Genomic DNA, 22,677 nt, shown 5'->3' with positions numbered 1-22,677 from the left:
GAACAACCCTCTATATTTTTAGCAGCATGCAGTTTCCTTGACAGATCTCTGGAATCTCACTTAGCAGGAAAATCCAACAAACCACGCATTCAGTACCAACTATGTGTAAAGCCTGAATTATGCACAGGAAAGAGGAAGAAATGCCTCAGGGAGCTTCTATCTGTTCGGGAAAACATAAATATGAAAGCACAAATGGCTCATATTTGGCAGGTACTAGGAGCAGCTCCCATTCCACAGTTGTTTAAAGAAGGAGAAAGGTTGCAGTGGTTGGAGAGAATGAGATCAGAGAAGGCTTCAGGGAGAAAAGCTTTAGCCGGGACTCTGAAAGGGGGAGATGATGGTATGAGATGATAGATGATCTGATAGAGAACACTTGTAGGAGTAAGGACAGCATCAGGACCGTTCTGAAGGAAGAAATGGAAGGCAACAAATGAACAGCGAGCAGCCTACTTTGGTGAGAACAAAGAATATGCAAAGGGGAATGAATGTAGTGACAGGTGGAGTGGTGTTTCCCCAAAGCCAAGCTAAAGAGATAACAGAGACCAGAGGAATGGGTAAATGGGACAAGGTGGATGGTGGGTGCAGGCTTTTATGAACTCACTCCCCCAAATGGGACACCAAGTTTAACTATATATGGCAGTTGCCAGGTTAAGTACTGGATACTCAGTAATAAAACAGACATGACCTTTGTCCTTGAGGTGCCTAATGTCAAGTGACTGCAAGACCTAAAGAGAAAGGAAATAATAAGTAAACTGAATTGGCAGGTCTGACTTATTTCAGAAGAAAATGAGGGTGAAGGAAGAGGGAGCAAGAATATAGTGGGTCTCAGGCACCTGGGTGGCTTGGTCAGTTCAGTGCCTGCCTTTGGCTCAGGTCATGATCCCAGGGTCCTGGGATAGAGTCCCATATCAGACTCCTTGCTCAGCAGGGATGCTGCTTCTCCCTCTGCCTGCCTCTCCCATATCTGTGCTTGCTCTCTCTCTCTTTCTGACAAATAAAATCTTTAAAAAAAAAAAAAAGGATATAAAGTGGGCCTCAAACACAACAGGGTCTAGGTGAAGTCTTTCCCCTAGGAAATCAAAAACCTAAGTGTATGTATATCCACTGAAATAGGGAGTCACCAGAGGAAGAGGTTGGACAAACAAGTAAACATTGGCAAACAGAACAAGGTACTAGCAGAGCACTAACAGATTCCCCTAAACCTTCGATGGTGGTATAAGCAGGCACAAACATATGAAAGGTAATTTTTAAGTCTCTATCAAAAATACTAAAAACTCTTTCTGTCGGTGATGAACATATGGGGAAATGAAAAAATTGTAAAACTCATTGTATTTAGTATACTATAATTTAAAACATGGAGAATTAAAGTTTTCATGATAATAAACTTATGAAGAATGTTTGAACAGTGCTTTATCTTCTCATCATACAGCTTACAATACAGAGTAAGTATCTTTTCCAGGCCTTGGCAAACCACCGCATTCCTTTCCACGCTTAATTTTCCATATTTCAACCTTTGGACTTTTAATAATGTGAAGTATCTCCATGAGTTCCTGTAATATGAATTCTTTTTTTTTTCTAAGATTTTATTTATTTATTTATTTATTTACTTGACAGAGAGAGAGAGAGAGAGAGATCACAAGTAGGCAGAGAGGCAGAAAGGTAGGCAGAGAGGGAGAAACAGGCTCCCCGCCAAGCAGAGATCCTAATGTGGGGCTAGATCCCAGGACCCTGGCATCATGACCTGAGCCAAAGGCAGAGGCTTAACCCACTGAGCCACCCAGGGACCCCCTTTAATATGAATTCTTATGCCAGTGTCCCTTGCTCTAGGACATCCTCATCCTCTCCATCATGACCACAGTCCTCTCTATATCCATAAACTCACCACCACTAAGCTCCTCTCGCTGCATAGCTAGCTACAGTCTGTGGAACAGAGGCAGTGTTAACATTTCCATGGTTGGCTTTTTCTTCCAGAACCCCATTTACATGTGAACTGAATTTCACTTCTGGCATTATCACTTTTCTTTCCATTTCTGAATTTTTACTTTCATCAGCTAATTTTCTCTTTCAACCATCCATCTGTATAAAATGTCATGTACATTTACCACCCACGGACAAGGAAGCAACACAACCACTTGCTTTGCTGTCTGTGAATGACCATCGGATGCATAGTAACAATCACTGACAGACTTTAGAAGAAGCCATGTTGGTCACTGGCCGCCATATGCATCTGTTATTTACATGGTGATTTGTGGACTGAAAAAGCTAGCAGCGAAAACTGTACTCAATGCAACTCCTTACAGTCAATAAATCTTGGTAACTGAAACTTGAACCATGTTGTTGGGGGACTGGTGTTCATGAATTAAACTGTGGTAACTGAAAGTGAGCATGCCACAGGATCATGTCAATCTAGGGTCATCTGTACTGTCACAAGGGACAAGAGAATTGTCCAAGGATGCTTATTTCAAAACTGTCTTCACAACAAACACACACAAACAAAAATCAAGAAATAAGCTCATTTTAAGAAACTGGCTTAGAAAGTCCGTTTAATCTACACCATCTCAGGAGGTTAGCCTCAAAGATAGGCAACGTCAGAAGAAGGCTGAGAGGAAGATACAAACAAACAACAAAACTGAGATACAGCCAGAGGAAGTTAGAAGCCACTGCTGATGGACATCCTCAATTTTCTTGGGCAAGTAAGAATATCTCCTGGGAGTGAAGAAGTCTAGCTGGGGCCCTATAATGAGGGGCATAAGACATCCCAAGTGAAGAATGGTTGCAAATCCATGGTGCAAAGAAGACTGAGTCAACAAGAGAAGACTGCAAAGACCTTCATGCTCTGGGAGCCCAGCTGAACCTGAAATCATGAATTATAAATGGTCCAGGTAGCCTGTAATTTCCAACCTGGGAGTGGAGGAATGGGACAAAAAGATAACATGGAGTGGGGAGAAAGGAAGGCAGGGGAAACTAAGCAGAAAAGCTGACAAGAATCAAATTATGGCTGCAGAGGCTGAACAGGGTTGAGACCATGGGGACATAAATGTGAGAACTGGGAGAAGACAGGGGATCAGGCAAGTGTGGGAGTGGGAATGAGGAAGAGAGCAAGGAATGAGGAAGAATGGAAGTTATGAGCCTAAAAGGAATTTTAGAGTCTGGGTTCTCAGAAGTAGGACAGCTTGGAATGGAGATGAAACTAAAAGGAGAAACCTGAAATTGGCATAAAATGCTTGTTGGAAGTAAGAAGACCCAAAAGTTCTACTACTTATGCTAATAATCAGAGTTAAATTTATACCAACAAATAAAAAAATCACAGGAGAACTTTATTTATATTCTGAAATGTATTTGTTTAAAATACACATTCCCTCACTGCTGTAAGAAATTTAGTCATGAAGATATACTACCAACAACTGTACAGTTCTTACTAAACATAAAACAGAAAGCGTGAATGGTTCCGTTACAGTGACGACTCATCTTGAGGAAAGCTACAGGACGATCTGGTGGAAGCAAGCATTTAAATCCCAAGCATTAGGGAGGAGCACCTGGCTAGTGCACACCTCCTGATCTTGGGTCAGTGAGTTCAAGGTCCCTGATGGGCAAAGAGGCAACTTAAAAAAAAAAGGAGGAGAAGAAGAACAACAACAACTAAGTGGGTGATCAAGTCAGACTGTGAGTTAGACTGTGAGGGAAAAATCAACGTTCAACAGTCACTATGTGTCACACAGTTAACATCCAACAGAAATACCTTGTAAAAAATACTGCTTCTAGCAGCCAAATATATCAAAAATAAATCCAATAACTTAAAAGCCTAGATGATGAAAACTATAAAACTTTACTGAAAACCAATAAAAGGTGAATAAAAAGAGAAAAATGAAATACACAAAATTCTCAATTGGAGCGCCTGGGTGGCTCAGTCAGTTAAGCATCCGACTTTGGATGTCAAGGTTGGGAGTTAAGCCCCGCAAAATACAAATCAAAATAAGTAAGTAAATGGTAAGCATGGGTTTAAAACACACATGATATATGCAATCTCCACCTTCCCGTTAAGCTGATGGGGCATGATTTTTTTTTTTTTTCATTACCTCTTCATTGCTAAAAGATGTTACTTAGATTTTTCTTTTTAAAAGGATTTTATTTACTTATTTATTTATCTGAGAGAGTCAGAGAGAGCACCAGTGGGGAGGAGAGGGAGAAGCAGGCTCCCTGCTGAGTCAGGAGCCTACCACAGGGCTTGATTCCAGGACCATGAGATCATGACCTGAGCCGAAGGCGATACTTAACGTGCAGAGCTACCCAGACACCCCTGAATTTATCTTTTATAAGATAATGAAAAGCATGGAAATGAAACAAAAAATATGACAATAGGGACAATCAATTCCCATCTACAATCACATCCGTAAAAGATGAAACTTAGATCACCTACTACTGTGTTATACAATACCCAATCAGAAGAGTTTTTAATAGGAAATTTCAGAGTGGTGAAATCTAATTCAATTTTAATTTCTTCTCAAAGTGGTTTAAGAAAGCAATGTCAGGGACGCCCAGGTGGCTCAGCTGGACAAATAATTGTTGAGCTGAATATCAGCCAACTGTGACTTCAGGTAGTTAAGGATCTGCCTTTGGCTCAGGTCATGATCTCAGGGTTCTAGGACAGAGACCCAGAATGAGAATCCCTGCTGAACAGGAAGTCGGCTTCTCCCTTTGTCCCTCCCCTACTCTTCATTTGTGTGTGTGCTCTCTCTCTCAAATAAATAATTTTTTTAAAGCAATGTCAAAATTCACTACTCATTTTTACCTCTATAACAATTTAGGTAGTTTTCATATTTTGATATTCTCTTAAAAATTAGAGACAGAACATTTTATCTTAGAACACATGGAGCTACAAGACACACAGGTAAATTATTGGAATGTTTTGCCTCTACATTAGAAGGATATTTATTTGAGAGTTTCCTGCTTGTTTAGTTGGGGTACTTAAATCATTAGGCCTTTCTTGGACATTTAGTTAACCAAAAGAAATAGATTCAAAGAAAGCACTCAATTTTATTTTTCTCAGATTCCCTCAAATACAGTGGCATTAATATAACAGATATTATTCTTTATTGAGCATTCATTCATATATGAGTGTCTACTTGTATGCAGTCCCTTTACTAAAGGCCAGAGAGACAAATGAAAGCAATATAAATGAAGCAGGAGAAGGAGGGTGGAACATGAAAATGAATGATTACAATGGAATGGGACAAGAGCTATAGCAGAAATATGAAAAAAATGTTAACATGCTAATAGCACAGTGGAGAGAAGAAAAGGAAAGAATATTGATTTAAAAGACAAAAAATAAAAAACAGAAAACACTTCACAAGAAGAGACTTGGAGAGAAAGGGATTTCCCCCTCAGTCAATAAACAGGTATTTTGAGTGTCCGCAATATGCACTGTATTTAGGTTCTGTGGGGAAGCACAAAAATAAAACAAAAAATTATTTGTGGTGAAATTCCTAATCTCAGAGTTTACCATCTAATCAGGCTGAGAACTCCAGTTTATTGATGATAAAGACAGGAAATGGTGAGAAGTGGCCTAAGAATTAAATCACATGGTAGCAACAATGGGTGCAATTGGCACCTTGTGCAAAGCCAGAGGGGTCCAGAAACTACCACCAGCCTAGGAGACAGAAGGAATGGCGTAATAAGCATCACTTCTCCAGTACCATGCAGGAGGCACTGTTCTCAGGGTTTTAGATCAAATCATTTCATCTTAACAGTAACATTGAGGCAGATTATTGACATTCACCCAGTTTAAGGAAACTGAGCGGCAGAGAGCTGACAAGTCGCAGGGGCAGGATTTGAACTTGGGCAAGCAGGCTGTAAAGCAGTGGGGGCAGTGGGGAACATGGGAGTGGATGGAAGGGGGCCACAGTCTGGGGGGCAGTCAGTGGGGAACTGCTGGGGCATTTAAACATGGAAGTGATATGACTGGATTTATAAAATTCTAGAAAAATCCTTTGGCAATGTTGTGGAAGGCTCTGGTATGAGTCCAAGTGTGAAGTAAGAGCCTGGACTCACCCACCTCTCCTTTTTCAGGAGATGCTCTGTCCTCTCTATCCTCCTCACTCCCAAGCACTACAGCCTTCACCATGTTCCATGAGATGGGTCTGTCTCTGACTAGACTGTGAGCTCCAGGGAGGGGTAATTAACTCATTTCTGTACTCTCTGTGTGTAGTATGGTGCCCAGCACACAGTAGGCATTCGACCAATAATTGCTGAGCTGAAAATGAGCAAACTGTGACTTCATTAAACAAAATTTGAGAGAAAACCATAAACCTGTCCCTTTTCTTCATCTGACTTGACAGGGTCAATCTAAGTGCCTTGATATCTATTCTATATAAATGATGCCTACAATAAATATAAATGAAAACCAATTTTTTTTTTAGGATACGGTATACTGGTATTTGATAGATCTTGTATTCACATATGATAGATGGACTGTAAATGCTCATCCAAGGTGAAGGTGATTAGCTGACCTATCACATTGCTTATCAGTCTTCTGACTTTTAAGCATAGCTGCAAGCTCTCTGAGGAAAACTTTGTGAGAACCCAGTTTTATACAAGACTGAGTCTTCAGGCAAATTTTTTTTTTTCCTACTGAGTATTAGATCCTCAGAAACTTCCACAGGGCATCTGAAGGGATACCAGAGAAAATGTCATATCCTTGAGGAACTTTTAACTATTACAGAGTTCAAAGTATCCTTCAGAACAACTGCTAGAGTGCATTTTGGAACTTTTGAAAAAAATAGTTCTAACTTCTGCTTAGCCTTTTACACACTCAGTATTATTAGTTATGTTTGACTTAACTGAGGATTCTCTCAAATGACAGTGACATTTTACATAAAGCAATTTATATGAGTGCACAAATGAAAATGAGGAAGAAGACACCAAACACTGACCAAGTCCATCTCTCTGGGGCAAACCTCACAGTAAAACTCTGAAGAAACTGATTTCTGCCTGGCAGAAAGAGTTTTAGGTTCAAAATGGCTATGGTTCAAATCCCACCTCTCTTAATTCATTTTTGTCAGCATTCAACAAATATTTCTTGAGAGACTACTACATGTGAAGACTGATCTAATGCTAGGACTACACCAGTGAACAAAATGATTTCAGTGTTCTCATGAAGCTCGTGTTCCAGTGACTTCTAGACAACCACAAATGGTGTGACTTGGAAGCATTTCATATCGCCATTTAATTTTATTTTCAAAAACCACTAAACAGGTGATAATACCTACCTCTCAAAATTGGCACAAGCTTTGGGCATAAAGTACAGAAAGTGCCCAGATTGGTGACTGTGACACAAAGGTGTTCAATAAATGATGGTCCCTACCAGGAACAGCCAACTCACTAAGAGCACTTGAGCCCATTGAAGATTCAGGGACAATATAACCAATGTTTAAGCAAACTACAGGGTATTCTTTTTAAGACGCTGGTAAAAAGAAATGCCATAAACTAGTATATTAACATTTCCCCTCCCCCTTATTTTTTCTGCAGCAATCTATTTTCAACAGCCGTTGAAGACCATGCAATGGTTTAAAAAAATCTACCCAAAAGATACACTAGAGTGAGAAATAAAGCAAAATGTTGTTTTTCATGGGATGGTGGTACTGGTATTTTTAATTATATCTATACAGCAGCTCTCCAATCCATGTTAATGAAAAAGGGATCCAGGTAAACAACAATCTGTATATTAGAGCACCACAGATCCATGTCTGCACACTTAACAAAGTACAGCATTTAACTGATCCAAGCACTGTGAGTATAAGAACACCTTAAGATATTAATATTCTTTTGCTCAAAAATTACACGTCTTGCAGCTTATCCTAAGATAAAAATTTATGTACAAATATTTATTACAAATGTTTACATGTAGCACCACTTACAAGAAAAAATAGACATATACACAATCTCCACAGAAAATGGCTAAAGAAAATATATTTATGTAATTGAATATTATATAGTCATTAACAATGATAATGTAGAAGAAATTTTACAGCATGGGGAAAAATACAGTAATGACTACATATTGCAAGTAATAAAATAAAATGGGCAGTGTTGTCCTAACTTTCTATTATACATGACATATCTTTTAAAAATAGTCTGATCTCTGCCTGATAGGCTCACAAGTGATTTTTTTTTCCTCTTGGTACTTTTATTTTCCAAATTTTCCACAATGAACCCATATGCCAGAGGACTAAGGGCACTAGGATATGGATATTAGTGACCCAGAGTAAAGTTTTCCTATCCTGGCATTTAGGTATCTTCAACCCAACCAGAAGCTCCTCCCTGTCCATTTTACTCTAAGCAAACTCCAATCAACAAATTCTGCCTCCATTCAACCTATCTAATCCTACTTTTTTTTTTTTTTAAGTATTTACTTATTTGAGAGAGAGAGAGCGAGCAAATGTGTCTGAACAGAGAAGGGGCAAAGGGAAAGAATCTCAAGCAGACTCCAGGCTGAGCTGAGCATGGAGCACCTGAGATCATGATGTGAGCTGAGATCAAGTTGGACACAACCAATTGAGCCACAGGAACCCCCCCAATCAGTCATTCTTAACTATCAGTGAACAGCCATGATTCACTACTCATTCACCACCCTACAATACAAGATAAACAGAAAGTATAAGATCAACACGAAGGGGAAAAAAAAGGAAGAGGAAGAGAAAAATATATTAGAAACAAACACCTAATTAGTATTCTCAGTGGGATTAAAAAAGATATACATAAATCTTCAAATCAAAGATACTAATATCAAGCTTCCAGAATTATAAAAGGAGGCTCATACTTATTCACAGCATTTTAAAACTCCAGAACATGAATGACAAAAAGATCTTTAAGCTGTGACAAATTCAAATAAATAAATAAATTTAAGAAGAGCAATAAAGAGGGCGCCTGGGTGGCTCAGTGGGTTAGACCGCTGCCTTCGGCTCAGATCATGGTCTCAGGGTCCTGGGATCGAGGCCCGCATCGGGCTCTCTGCTCAGCAGGGAGCCTGCTTCCCTCTCTCTCTGCCTACTTGTGATCTCTCTCTGTCAAATAAATACATAAAATCTTTAAAAAAAAAAAAAAAAAGAAGAGCAATAAAGAGGTATAAGATCAGAGTTAGTTTTTCCTTGGAGGTTTAATAGAATTCATTGGTGAAGCTCTCTGGGCCTAGAAAGATCTGTATAATTTTATTAATTTTCTGCATCAATCTCTTAATGGGTTATAAAATTATTTATTTTCTAATTTTTCTTAAGCCAGTTTTGATAAATTATTTTTCTTCTTGGACTTTTTCACTTTATATACATTTTCAAATATATTGATAGAAAGTGATTTATAATAGTTTTTTGTTATTTCTTCAGTGTCTGTAGCTCTGTTTATGGTCCTTCTTCCATTCCTCCTTTCCTTTTTATCTTAATGAGGCTCACCAGAAATAATACTCCTTTTTAAAGAATCTATTTCTTGCTTTGTCAGTCTCCTCTTTTATTGGTTTATTTTTTTATTTTACTGATTTCTGGTCTTATCTTTATTTTTTTTTTCCTTCAGTAGCCTATGTTTAATTTCTATTTTGTTTTGTGTTTTTTCCCAAGTATGGCTATTTAGGTTATAGCTTTACAGACTTTCTTCTTCTTTAATATTACTTTTATTCTAATTTTTAAATTCCTTAAGTCATTGTTGTTTTATAAGTTCATTTAGATTTACCCAACTATTTATGACTTCATTCATTTTAACACATTTTCCTTTGCACCTTTTATCTGGAATCAACTGGAATGTATTTCCTTCTGCCTGAAGTATTTCTTTCACAATTTTCCTGATGGCAGATCCTCTCAGTATTTGTTACTTTATACATGTCTTTATTTTGTTCTCAATCTTGAAAGATATTTCTTCTTGGTACATAATTGCAGTTTTGCAATTACCTTCCTTCAGCACAGTGAAGATATGGTTACACTACCTTATGCTTTTAATCATTGCTACTGAGAATTCAGCTGTCTGTTACATTTTTGAAGGAAATGTCTTTTTTTCCAATACCTTTAAAATCTTTTTATTTTTACTTTCGTATTCTGCAATGTTATTCTGTCATTTGCTGATATGTATTTCTTTTTTTTTTTTTTCTGCTTAAGAGTTTAGGAGCTACTTAAATCTGAGGATTGGTATCTTTCCTCAGTTCTAGAAAACTGTTATCTCTTCAAATAGTATGCATTAAAGGAAAAATGGATATTAATGGGAAAACATTAAACTATAAAAAGTGACCTAGAAAGTCTTTAAAGAACCAAATAAAATTTATGGGAATAAACAAATGAACAAAATTCAGTGCCAAGGATTCACATCATAAGACACACAGTGAAAAACAGGATTAGTAAGCAGGAAAGTAGTTCAGAAAGCATCATCTAACATGTATCACAAAAAGAAAGATCACAGGAAATTACCCTTCCTCCAATTCACTATTATTTTGTCTATATTTTCTTTTTTTTTAATAATTGAATTTTTATTTTTTTCATTTAAATTCAACTAATTACCATATGATGCATTATTTGTTTCAGGGATACAGGATTGTGATTCATCAGTCTTATATAATATCAAGTACTCATTTCAACACATACCCTCCCCAACTACTAAGATTTTTTTTTTTAATTTTTAAATTTTTTTAAATTTCTTTATTTGGGGGGGTGGGGAGGCAGATGGAGAGAGAAAATCTTAAGCAGGCTCCAAACCCAGCACAGAGCCTGTTACAGGGCTCAGTCTCACAACCCTGAGATCATGACTTGAGCCAAAATCAAGAGCTGGACACTTAACTGACTTGAGCCCCGCAAGCGCTATTACTTCTATATTTTCTTCAAAAGTAGCCAAGAGTCTTATAACCTGCATCTATAACAATACCATCTGAAGTGCCTGCTTCTGAAGTAGGATATTTTTTTTTTTTTAAAGATTCTATTTATTTATCAGAGAGAGAGAGGGGGAGAGAGCAAGCACAGGCAGACAGAATGGCAAGCAGAGGCAGAGGGAGAAGCAGGCTCCCTGCTGAGCAAGGAGCCCGATGTGGGACTCGATCCCAGGGCGCTGGGATCATGACCTGAGCCGAAGGCAGCTGCTCAACCAACTGAGCCACCCAGGCGTCCCTGAAGTAGGATATTTCTGATGGGTTTTGTTCACTGTGCCATTTTCCTCTATGTGCCAGGTTGTTTTTTTAAACTGTGTTCTGTTCATTGATGTTGAAAATTTTCAGAATTCTTTAGAAGCCGGGGATGGAAGTATTTTCTTCCAAAAAGGATTTATATTTGCTTCTGCCAAAAACAAAGATAGAGAAACTTCAAGTTTGAGACCACCTTTATAGCTTAAGGTAGATAAAGTGAAATCAACTTACATATATCTTTATTTATGAGAAATAAACCATAAATTACACAATAGCTAGGTCTTTCACAGACTGTTCTAACTCCATACAACATAATACATATGTAACACATTTATAACAATTCATAGCATATAAGATAAATAAATATGCACAATTTCTATATAGAATGAAATTATGATTTCAAAACTTTATTTCTGATTTATGATAGCTTCCAGAAATGTACCTTTTATATTTCTGTCTCTTTTATCTATTGTCAAGCTCATCAAACTCAGTTTAAGAAATATTAATGCTTGCTTGTACCATATCAGGGAATATCCATTATGGTAACTGTCTTAAGTAAAATGTCCTTTATCCTCACAATTTTGTAGGATTTGGCAATTATGGAAATAGTGATATTTTTTACTATCTCATTAACAGGTCTCAATTAAGAATCAGAGAAAAGTCATTGTAGTAATATTTATCATCAGATTACTAGTACAGGTTGAAGACTAGAATTTGTAGACAAAAGGAGGAGCAGATGTTAAAGCAAAAGAGAAGTCATTTAAAAAGTTTTAAGCAATAACTAGCAATTTATTAAAGCATACACACACACACACACACATACACAATGACAGCAAAACCTAAAAAATATGTAGGGTCATGGTAGGCAAGGCTATCTGTGACCAAACCATTGCTTCTAAGAGCAACTAGAAGGACCAATCAGAAGACTAATGACAACATAACAGAGGGGAAACAATTTGGTGGTTCCTTTGGATCTGCAAAGATCTGTGCCTATGAGGCACAGCTTGTTACTACCTGCTCAAACCCAGCTGTTGAAGTACTTCAAGAACCCCTCTATTACAAGCAAACTAACATCAAAAACTATAGCACTGTTTCTCAGAGAGATTCCTAGTACTGCGGATAAAAAAAAAAGAAAAAAATCTCCACCCCATAGATACTAGTATAGCACTTTCCTCAAACATGAAAGGGAAAATACTGGCTTTAAAATGAGTGCTATTAAAAAAAAAAACCACAAAATAAAATAAAATAAAATGAGCACTATTAAGACTGGAGCCCACAAAAACAAGTTTCAAAGACGTATCACGAAATTCTGGGCCTTCTAAAACTCCATCATCAAAACATTTTTTTTTCATAAATACTAATTAAGAGAACTACTGAATGTATGCTATCATTTCAAACAGTCCTTGCTTCTAATTTGTGAGAAATAGTGTTATCAATTTGTTGGATTTTTTTTAATGGCAAATACTTCTCATATTTAATAAAGGGGGAAATCACAACAGGCTTAGTTTAATAGACTTTATAAACCTAGATTCTGGTTGTGAGTAAGGAGAACTGTTCCCCAGTGAAAATCCATACACTCTTCTTTGGAATATTTGTGTTCTTTTTTCATATCATTAAAAAGAAAGAAGAGAAATAAAATCACAAGGAGGTAGAACAGTTTAGTAAGACACAATATTTTAAATACTGGCTCTCTTAAATGCTAGGATGTATCACGCTCCAGACATTTAACCCTTTCCTAAGTGAGAAAGAAAGGAAAACAGCAAACAGGTATTTTGTAACAATCAGTTATCATACAATGTTCACATAAAACAGAGAAGACAATGCCCCCAATCTAACATAAATCTGTTAGGAGATAATGATAAAAGAACATGCAGTTTAAGATAATTATTTTGAATAAATACATTTCATATTTGGTTGGGGTAATAAAATATGAGATTCTTCCCTAAACTAGAATTATTTTAATTCCAAACCAGAAAAAATTGTTTAATTATAAGCCAGAAAAGGTTTTTTTGGCAACTTTAATATTTAAGCAAATAGTCATTTCATCAATTCCCTGATTTTCAAAGACATATTCTAGTTAAGCAAACATCTGAAGAAAAGTACCAAAGAAAGCTCATATCAATAGCCAATAGGGCCTGGTGGTGATAATTAAAAAATAACTTTTTTAGCACAGGTTAAAATAAAATATCAAATTAAAAGGGTGGGAAATATAAAGTAGAAACAATGTTACTAACTTTACCATAATCCACAAGGAAACTATTAAAATTTTAACCATTTTCAGTTAAAAATATAAATATGGCAAAACTGTGGCCCTAATCACAAAAGACCAATAACTCTTATGGCTTTAGATCCATATAAGGATATGTATTACATTTGGAGCTCTGTGATACCAAGGAACCCACATCATCTATCGTCCCCCCATTCACTGAGTTGGACTGAGTATTTTCTGTGGTCCCTGATAAATCTAAAATACCTATGAATCTACTTCTGAAAATTGATTCTACCTCTATTTGCATCACTCCTGACCCCATCTCCTACACCCTCCTCTCTTAAGGAATTTTACCCTAACTATGTACATGTATTAAGATTCTTGGCTGACTCTGGAAAACAGTATGGAGGTTGGTCAAAAGATTAAAAATAGAACTAACCTAAGATTCAGCAATTGCACTACTACATATTTACCCAAAGGATACAAAAATAGTGATTTGAAGGAAACATGCACCCCAATGTTTGTAACGGTATTATCAATAACAGCCAAATTATGGAAAGAGCCCAAATGTCCATCTACTGATGAATGGATAAAGGAGTTGTGGTATACACACACACACACACACACACACACACAATCTTCAGCCATGAAAAAGAATGAAATCTTGCCATTTGCTACAACATGGATGGAACTAGAAAGTATCATGCTTGGTGAAATAAGCCAGTCAGAGAAAGACAAAAACCGTGTGATTTCCCTCATCTGTGGAATTTAAGAAACAAAACAGATGAACATAGCGTAAAAAAACAATGAGAGGCAAACCAAGACAGACTCTTAACTACAGAGAACAAACTGAGGGTTGTTGGAGGGGATGTGGGCAGGGGGATGGTCTAAATGGGTGATGGGTCTTAAGGGGGACACCTGGGATGAGCCCCGGGTATTATAAGTGATAAATCACTAAATTCTATTCCTGAAACTAATATGACACAGGGTGTTAATTAAATCAGAAGTGGGAGTCAAGAAGTCACTTGAGCCATAGCCAAAATTTTTCGTGGAAAGCTGCAAAGCCTCCAGAGAACTGAGTTATCTGGGGCAGCAACTCTTTTTCCTATTATGTTCATTTAATATCTTTCCAGTTTTAACAATAAATAACTGACATACATCACCATAAGTTTAAGGCATAAATCGTGATGGTCTGATTGATAGATATTGTGAAATGATTACCACAGTAGGTTTGACTAACATTGATCATCTCATAGGTATAAAAAGAAAAACTTGTTCATTTATTTCTGTTTCAAAAAGTACCAAGCCCTTCAAAGAGAAGACTATCCAGTATTTGTAACTTCTGGCTGAGCAATCAAATCACTTCTCTCAGAGCTCACCAATTGCTTTCACAGACTGTTTCTCTCTAAACTTAAAGGTCAGGGGGTAAAGCAGCAGCCATTTGGTGGTATAAAGTCATGGTTTCAGGAAAGAGACTTAGCTTTAGTGGCAATTTCACTCCATGATCTCTATTCCTGCCCTGAGTTTTGAGATGTGATCACCTAATCAACAAGATGGGTAACAAAATCCCTCAACAGGAAGCAGGATCAGTCTTATAAAGGCTGGAGGGGAACTCCTCAGATACAGTCTCCTGCCACTAAAGCTTCCATTTATATCCACAAATGGGAACTGCCCACAAGGGATCACAGAATTATTAAACAGCCACACTTTGTTCTTGGTTTGATGGTTTCTTTAACTGTGGTTTTTTTCAGTTAGCAAAATACATTTTTGTGGCTTCTCTTTATGTAATCTTCTCACTTCCTTTAGTCTCTTAAGAAATGCAGTTTATTGAGATAAGATCTTGAGGAAAGTGTTTAGTAAACTGGATTTCTATCTCTTGACTTATAATAAAATAAAATGAGGGGGCCCCTTCATGGCTCAGTTGGTTAAATGCCCTCCAACTCTTGATACTGGCTCAGATCATGATCTTAAGGTCATGAGGGCATGGAGCCTGCTTTGGAGTCTCTCTCTCCCTCTGTTTCTCTCCTGCCCCACTCATGCTCTCTCTTCCTCTCTCTAAAGAATAAATAAAGAAAGTTTCAGGGGTGCCTGGGTGGCTCAGTCAGTTAAGCGTCTACCTTTGGCTCAGGTCACGATCCCAGGGTCCTGGAACCCAGCCCCCCGCATAGGGCTCCCTACTCAACAGGGAGCCAGCTTCTCCCTCTGCTTCTGCCTACTGTTCTCGCTTGTGCTCTCTGTCCATCAGATAAATAAATAAAATCTTAAAAAATAATAATAATAAATAAAGTTTCAAAATAAAAGGGCAGATGGAATAAGTATTTAAAAATTTAATACAAAATCACTAGAAGAAAAATACGAGCAAATATTTTTATAATTTTAGGGTAGTGAACACCATTATAAGGTTGGTGCAAAATCCAGAAATCAGAATGGAGAAGTTAATATATTTGATCCATAAAAATAAGGAATGTCTGCAATGTCAAAGAAAAAGAACATCAGTCATAAGAAAAATGGGGTAAGGGAAACTGGGATAAAATGTTTTTGACAGAGGGAGCCAGGGAGGCTCAGGCAGTTAAACATCTGACTCTTGGTTTTGGTTCATGTCATGATTTCAGGGTTGTGGGACTGAGTTCCATGCTGGGCTCTATGATCAGTGCAGAGTCTGCTGTAGATTCTCTCCCTTACCTTCTCCTTCTGCCCCTCCACTGCTCCCCTCTCAAATAAATAAATAAAATCATTTGAAAAAATCAAACATTTTGAACAGGTTAAAGTCCCTGAAAGATTATGAGCATATAACCAAGTAGAGAAAGATAATCTGCAGTTTTAATATACCAAAAGTAATAAACTAGTTTATCCAAAGTAAAACGGCCAATAAAATTATGACATTCACCTTCATTACAAGTCGAAGAACTGTCAAGAGTTCTTTTTTAGCCAATGAAATGAACAATTAACAAAATATTAATAATTACAAATGTTGGCAAGGATGTAAGGAAAAACACGAACTTTCTCACTGCCTTCATAGAAGTATATGCTCTTTTCTCAAAGGTCATTTAGATTCATCTACCTAAAATCAAAATGTGCATAATCTCCACTCCTGAAATTCCAAATTTAATAATGTATCTGATAGAAATCTTCACACAAGTGAAAGGCTATGCAGAGATATTTATTTATTACAGCATTATTTGTAATAGCAAAAGTGTGCAAAGAATCTAAACTTCTGATAATAGACAACTGAATAAATGTAATGCATTATGATAAACCCAAATGATATAAAATACTGGTCAATTCTTGGCAAATTACGTAAATCCATCACTGAAATGCTTACACTTAAAGCCTTCAGCCTCCATGTAAGCAGTCTACTCTGAGGCTATCAGGTTCTAAGCTCAAATTACCCTATGCATAGATCTAGGCCCTGTGAGGTCCTGAAACTACATGAAATGGGGGTTGACATGCTCAGCCAGCACCTAGATGCTCCATCTCCAGCTGCGGCAACTCCAGCCACCATCTGACTACAACCACATCATGGACCCTGAGTGAACCACATCTGCTCTGCCAAGCTTCCGCCAAAATCCTGACCCATCAAATACCACTAGAGGGTTTTGAGTCTATAAAACTGATGACCAGACACTGAGAAGAAAGGAATTTATGAGGCTGGCAGAACCAACTAGTACGCTCTCTGAGCACAGGAGAGTGCATGCTTACTTTTCTTTCCCCTAGGATTTTATGCCTCCATCATTCCCAAGGTAAAATGACCCATGGAGGCATTTAAGAGTTGACTCTGCTTAAAGCACACAAATGGTCAGTTTCATTCAGCTTCATTCAGAGGTAATGATCTGATTCTTCATCACTTCACAGAATGAAGGGTAATGCCTGAAAAATATTCCACAGAGCGACATGGGGATGGGAGTGATGTGAGGTGTATTTTGCTTCCTTTGGTAAAGGCACAGAGAATTTAGGCACAAACATTTCTGAAGTCCACTCCTAATTTTCAAGCGGAAAGCAGACTTTTGGTTATGAGTATCAAGAATATTAGTAAACATTTAGGAAAAAAAAGGTAGAACAAGATGAGACTGCCAAGTCTGAAACATCTTGTAGCACCAGAAAGTAAATGAAGTGCTAAACACACACACACACACACACACACACACACAGAGTGATGAGAGGGATGACAAAAGGTACAAACTTTCAGTTATAAAATAAAAAAGTCCTGGAGATGTAATTAATGTACAGCATGGCAACTATAATTAAAAATACTCTGTTACATATTTGAAAGTTGTTAAGGGCACATCTTAGAAGTTCTCATCACCAAGACAAAAAAATTTGTAACTAAGTGTAATGATGGATGCTAACTAGACTTGCTGTAGTGAACACTTTACAATATACCTATGTATTGAATCATCATGTTGTATAACTGGAACTAATATAAAGTTACATGCCAATTATACCTCAATAAAAAAAATTACAATCCAATTACCCAGTGTATGAATGTCTCCATTTCACAACATCGTAATCCTCACTATTTTGAAATTAAAGCTACTTTGTCAAATACAATTTTTTTTAAAAAGCCAACTATAATTTAATTTTAAAAAGCTGTTAATCCAAAAAGAAAACAATATTAGTAAACATTTAGGAGAGAAAATAGAACAAGATGAGTTTGAAAGTCAGAAACTTTCTGTAGTACCAGAAAATAAGGAAGTGTTACACACGCGCACACACACACACACACACACAGAGTGATGGGGTAGGTCAAAGGGACACAAGGGCCACTCCCAATGGCCAAAACCAGAACAATTTGAAAATCAGAACAATTTGAGCAAAAATACAAAGATATACAGATTTTTGGATTATAATCCAAAGGATTAAATAAGTATCAGTGAAGTATAAACTGAAATAAACAAATGACTGAATAAATAATAAGTGGAGAAGAACAGACAAATCTCCCATATAGAATTCCAAGTAATTTATGTAGATACTCCACCCTCCAGGTAGAACTTACTCTAGTCTAATAAAAGTGTTGGCTAGGATTCCAGAGTACAGGACAGAAAAGTACAAAAAGGAGCATCTCTAGCAATGAGGAACACTGAAAAACACGACCTCAGTGGTCTGCCTCCCAAAAGTGAACATTCCCACTGTAATCATGAGAAAAATGTCAGACACATCCCAGTTGCAAGACATTCCACAAAGACATGACTAGTATTCCTCAAAATTGTCAAGGTCATCAAAACAAGAAAAGGCTGAGAAACACAGCCAAGAGGAAACTACAGAGATGTAACAACAGAAAGTAATGTGGTATTCCTGGATGGGATATGGGAACAAACAGAACAGGTCATCAGGGAAAGCTAAGGAAACAGGAATAGAGCACAGACTTCAGTTAATAAGGCTTTATCAGCATGGGTTCATTGTTTGAGACAAATGCACCATAGTAATGCAAAATGTCAATCATCCCAGCTCTGGTTTCATCAACCTTCTCCCTCTGCCCTTCCTGCCCTCAAGGTGGTAGCAGGTTCTTTCTGTTACCCTTTATGGGGCTGCCTCATTGCCACACCAGTCCATTTGGCTTTCAGTCCTTCCAACAGCTTTGCAACTTATGTGTTATATTAAATCCTCTCCCTCTTTTTTTTTTTTTTTAAGATTTTATTTATTTATTTGACAGAGAGAGAGAGAGAGACAGTGACAGAAGGAAACAAGCAGGGGCAATGGGAGAGGGAGAAGCAAGCCTCAGGCGGAGCAGAGAGCCTGATGTGGGGGGCTTGATCCCAGGACCCTGGGAGCATGACCTGAGCTTAAGGCAGACACTTAACGACTGAGCCACCCAGGTGCCCCTACATTAAATTCTCTTGATGAAATTACCAAGTATGGTGTTTGTTTTTCTGACTGGATGCTGGCCATACAGCAAGAGCTTGCGCTCTCTCTCTCTCTCACACACACAAACCAAGGGTATAATCTAAACTAAACTGAATATAGGCAAAGAAGTTTCCATTTTGAGGATTCATTTGTTTTTAATTCTCTATCTCCTAAATACAAAAAAACAAAACAAAACAACAACAACAAAAAAAAACAAACCTTTTTTTAAAATTAAGTCAGCTGGATTTCAAGGAAAAAATAATCGCTCCCAAAATAATCATGAAAAAGGTTTATTTCTTTTGAAGCTACAGTCAAGAAAGATATGAGTCATTAAATTAAAAGTACTATTAAATAATTTTAGAAAAAAATGTTTCAAGTTAAGCTCATGAGATAGAAGAGACAGGAAAAGTAGTTCATTTATGGGACAGGAAAGCCCTTTCTACCCCCAGGCCAAGCACAAAACAGATGGACTAAAAGGTAAGGAGCCATGGATTTTATCCAAAAGCCAGTTTTTCTTGCCTAGGCAGGTATCTTGCTTTCGCAGATGGTAGGTCAGAGATAAAACACAAAAGATGGAGAAAAGACATTGTGCTCAGGTAAATTTCTGTGACTGGTTTCTGCCTCCCCCCCCACACCAAGTAATTTTTGTACCATAATGACGAGAGAGCAACTTGTAGTTATTCCTGAAAGATAGTCGGGGGGGGGGGGGGGGGTGGCGGACAACAAAAAAGACAGCTATCCAGAGGATTCCGGGCAAGTCTTCCCAAGGACAGGAAATGAGAATAACAAGGAGATAACACCATAGTTAATCACAATTACAGTGGAAAATTAAGACAGAACTTTAAAAAAACTGGTAAGGGATACACGGGTTTATAATTTAGGAAGGAACATAATTTTAGAAATGTGTCACTTTTTAATGTGTATATTTAGGCTTAAGCCAACTTAATTACACTCAATCATCTGGATAAAAAAAAATCCTAAAATTACACTTGTAAGAACATTCACAAAGTAAACCTTTTGAGCAATTTCTTTTGTTCCAACCAATGTTTCCTGAACAAAGAACATTTCTTCTATGTACACGTTCATTATTACCTGCTGGAATAACTATAAAAGTGAAAAAAAAAAAACCAATCCTGTAATATCACAACCTTCTAGCAACAGAAGTTTGTAAGATGCTAATGTTCTCTTTGTCTCTATTGTCTAGTCTGGTAGTGACTAGCTCTTCACTGTGGAACACTTGAAAAGTAGCTGGTGTGACAGGAACTGAATTCCTTTTTACTTAACCTTAATTTATGTAAATTTTAATTTGAATAGCTACTTGTGGAACTTACAACCTAGCCAAAAATAGAAAGTAGTTATGAAACAGCCAAGTAAAAAAGTAAAAGCATATTCTTTCTTCAGCCACCATGCTCTTTAATTTGTCCCCACTGATGTAGTTTTGGAATGCCAGTGATCTGGTGTTGGTGGAGTGTGGTCCAGAGCTGATGACTGAATTCTTGGGATGTCTTTGGGACAACACGATAGCTTTATTAAATCACACAACCTGTGGGCAGAAAGCTGCTGCTCCAGTTAAGTGGGGTGACCTATTATATAGTTGGGAGTTAGAAGAGGTAAGGAAAAGGGAGGTTTTCTAAAGAATTTTTATGTGTTGAAGAAGACCTACAAGATACTGGAATCCATCGTCAAGTTCAGGTTGTTTTTCCCTCTAATAAAGCATTAACATGAAGGTAGTTGCCAGTTTCCTTCTGGAAGTTAGGTTACTGATAAGAATGCATTTTTCTTGTAAATCACTAAGACATTTTGTAAACTGACAGAGGCTCCCGCCATTTTGGACTATGATTTCTATTAGTTAACCATTTGTTTTTTTCCTTCTCTTAGTTTTAGGGCAGGCAGGAGTGTTTGAGGAATGTCACAGAGATCCCACCTGCATGCGGGTTCGGGAGGGGGGTGGGGTCAGCTCCTGCTTAGCCCTCAGCTGGCCCTCTGCTCCCTCATCACTACCATTAAAGCTAAAATGATCAGTCCAAAATGTAAATCAAACTTTATCACTAACAATGAAAATAGAAATAAAAATAAACAGAAGAATACTTTACTGATTTCCAAGTGCTCTTGAAACAAAAAGCAAAATCCATATGGCAGTCTGCAAGGCCCTGCCTGGACCCAGCCCCAGGCCCCCTCTCCAGCTCTGTCACACATCACACCCCTCTCCTTACCAGCGGCCCTGGTCTCCTCCCAATTCTGGGATGGACCACGCTCAGCTATCCCAGGGCCTTCATACTTGGAGCCGCCCCCCCTTCGGAAGCCTCTTCTGCACAGGACACGTTCATCCTCTGTAACTAAGCCATCTTCCCTTCAGGACTCTCCCTTAGGGCCTTGGGTAAGGCTTTGAGGCAGCTCTTATCACTGAGACAGTCTTCCAGATTCTTTGATAACTGTCTGGTCCTGCGGCAATGGATCCCCGCAATGGATCACGAGAACAAGGAGGAAGTCTTTCCCTTCCCCAACCGCCATTTAGACGCCGGCTTCTCGCCGGAGACTGACTGGCCACACAGTAGGAACTCGAAATAGTTAAATAAGTTACCCCACCCTAACAATAACAATTAACCCTAATCTAGCATCTACACTCTCTCACGCACTTTCCTAATAAGTTTACGTATATTAATTCATTTAATCCTTAAACTAATGAGGTAGCTAGCTACTGTTTTTATCCCCATTTTGCAGGTGAGGAAACAAGTCACAGGGAAGCTAAGGGACTTGCCCAAGGGCACGTAGAAGTCTGGACAAAGATGAGTTTCCACTCCAGTAGTCTGGCTCTTTAGCGCTCAACTCTATGACCTCTATATGAGTAAGAGGCAACTGAGTGCTTCAGGGATGGGGGAGACGGAGCCAACAACCAGCTAAGGAACGCTTCGTCTTGGATCCCAGGGAGAGTAGTCAGGTAAGAGAAAGGGGGGTAAAAAAAATCACTCGGGGTAGGAAACAGAAATAATCAATACAAAATGTATCTGGAAAACAGTGCAATTCTGGACTATAACGGAAGGTATGTTCAGCAGAGCTAGGACACTGTGGAACAGGCATCTTTGGAGATCTTGGCTAACTCTCAGTTGGCATAGTACCATAAGAGCAGAAGTTGAAAATTACCTGAGTCTTTCAAATATCTAAGTCCAAGTTAGGCATACAATATATGCATGTCCCATACACTACAGAAGGGACAGAGTCCCACCGACTTGTGGGTCCCAGAACTGCACTTACCAGCCTTTGCATGTGCTCCCTCTTACATCACGCAACGGCGCCAATCCAAGGAGGAAGAGTGCTTACATCGAGCCTGACAAAGAGTCAACTCCATAGAGGCACTTATAAAAAAATCGCCAAATACTTCAATAGCTCTTACCACGCACAAGGGTCTGCTCTAAGTGTTTCACAAATACTGACTGATTAGTGACTGACACAGTATGTCACTGGCCTCCAGCACCGCTGGAAATGG

At 38.0% G+C, this 22,677-nt stretch overlaps 1 protein-coding gene across 2 annotated transcripts in view; it reads right to left on the bottom strand.

The window, feature by feature from the left end:
- The window catches only part of ENPP1 (ectonucleotide pyrophosphatase/phosphodiesterase 1), a 73,612-nt gene that overhangs the window by 39,279 nt on the left and 11,656 nt on the right, over positions 1-22,677 (bottom strand). The window lies entirely within an intron of this gene.

This window comes from Mustela nigripes, chromosome 5, assembly GCF_022355385.1.
Source record: "Mustela nigripes isolate SB6536 chromosome 5, MUSNIG.SB6536, whole genome shotgun sequence".
NCBI classification, from domain to species: Eukaryota; Metazoa; Chordata; class Mammalia; order Carnivora; family Mustelidae; genus Mustela; species Mustela nigripes.
Note: the sequence above shows the minus strand (reverse complement) of the source record. Positions and strands in the feature narration are given on the sequence as shown.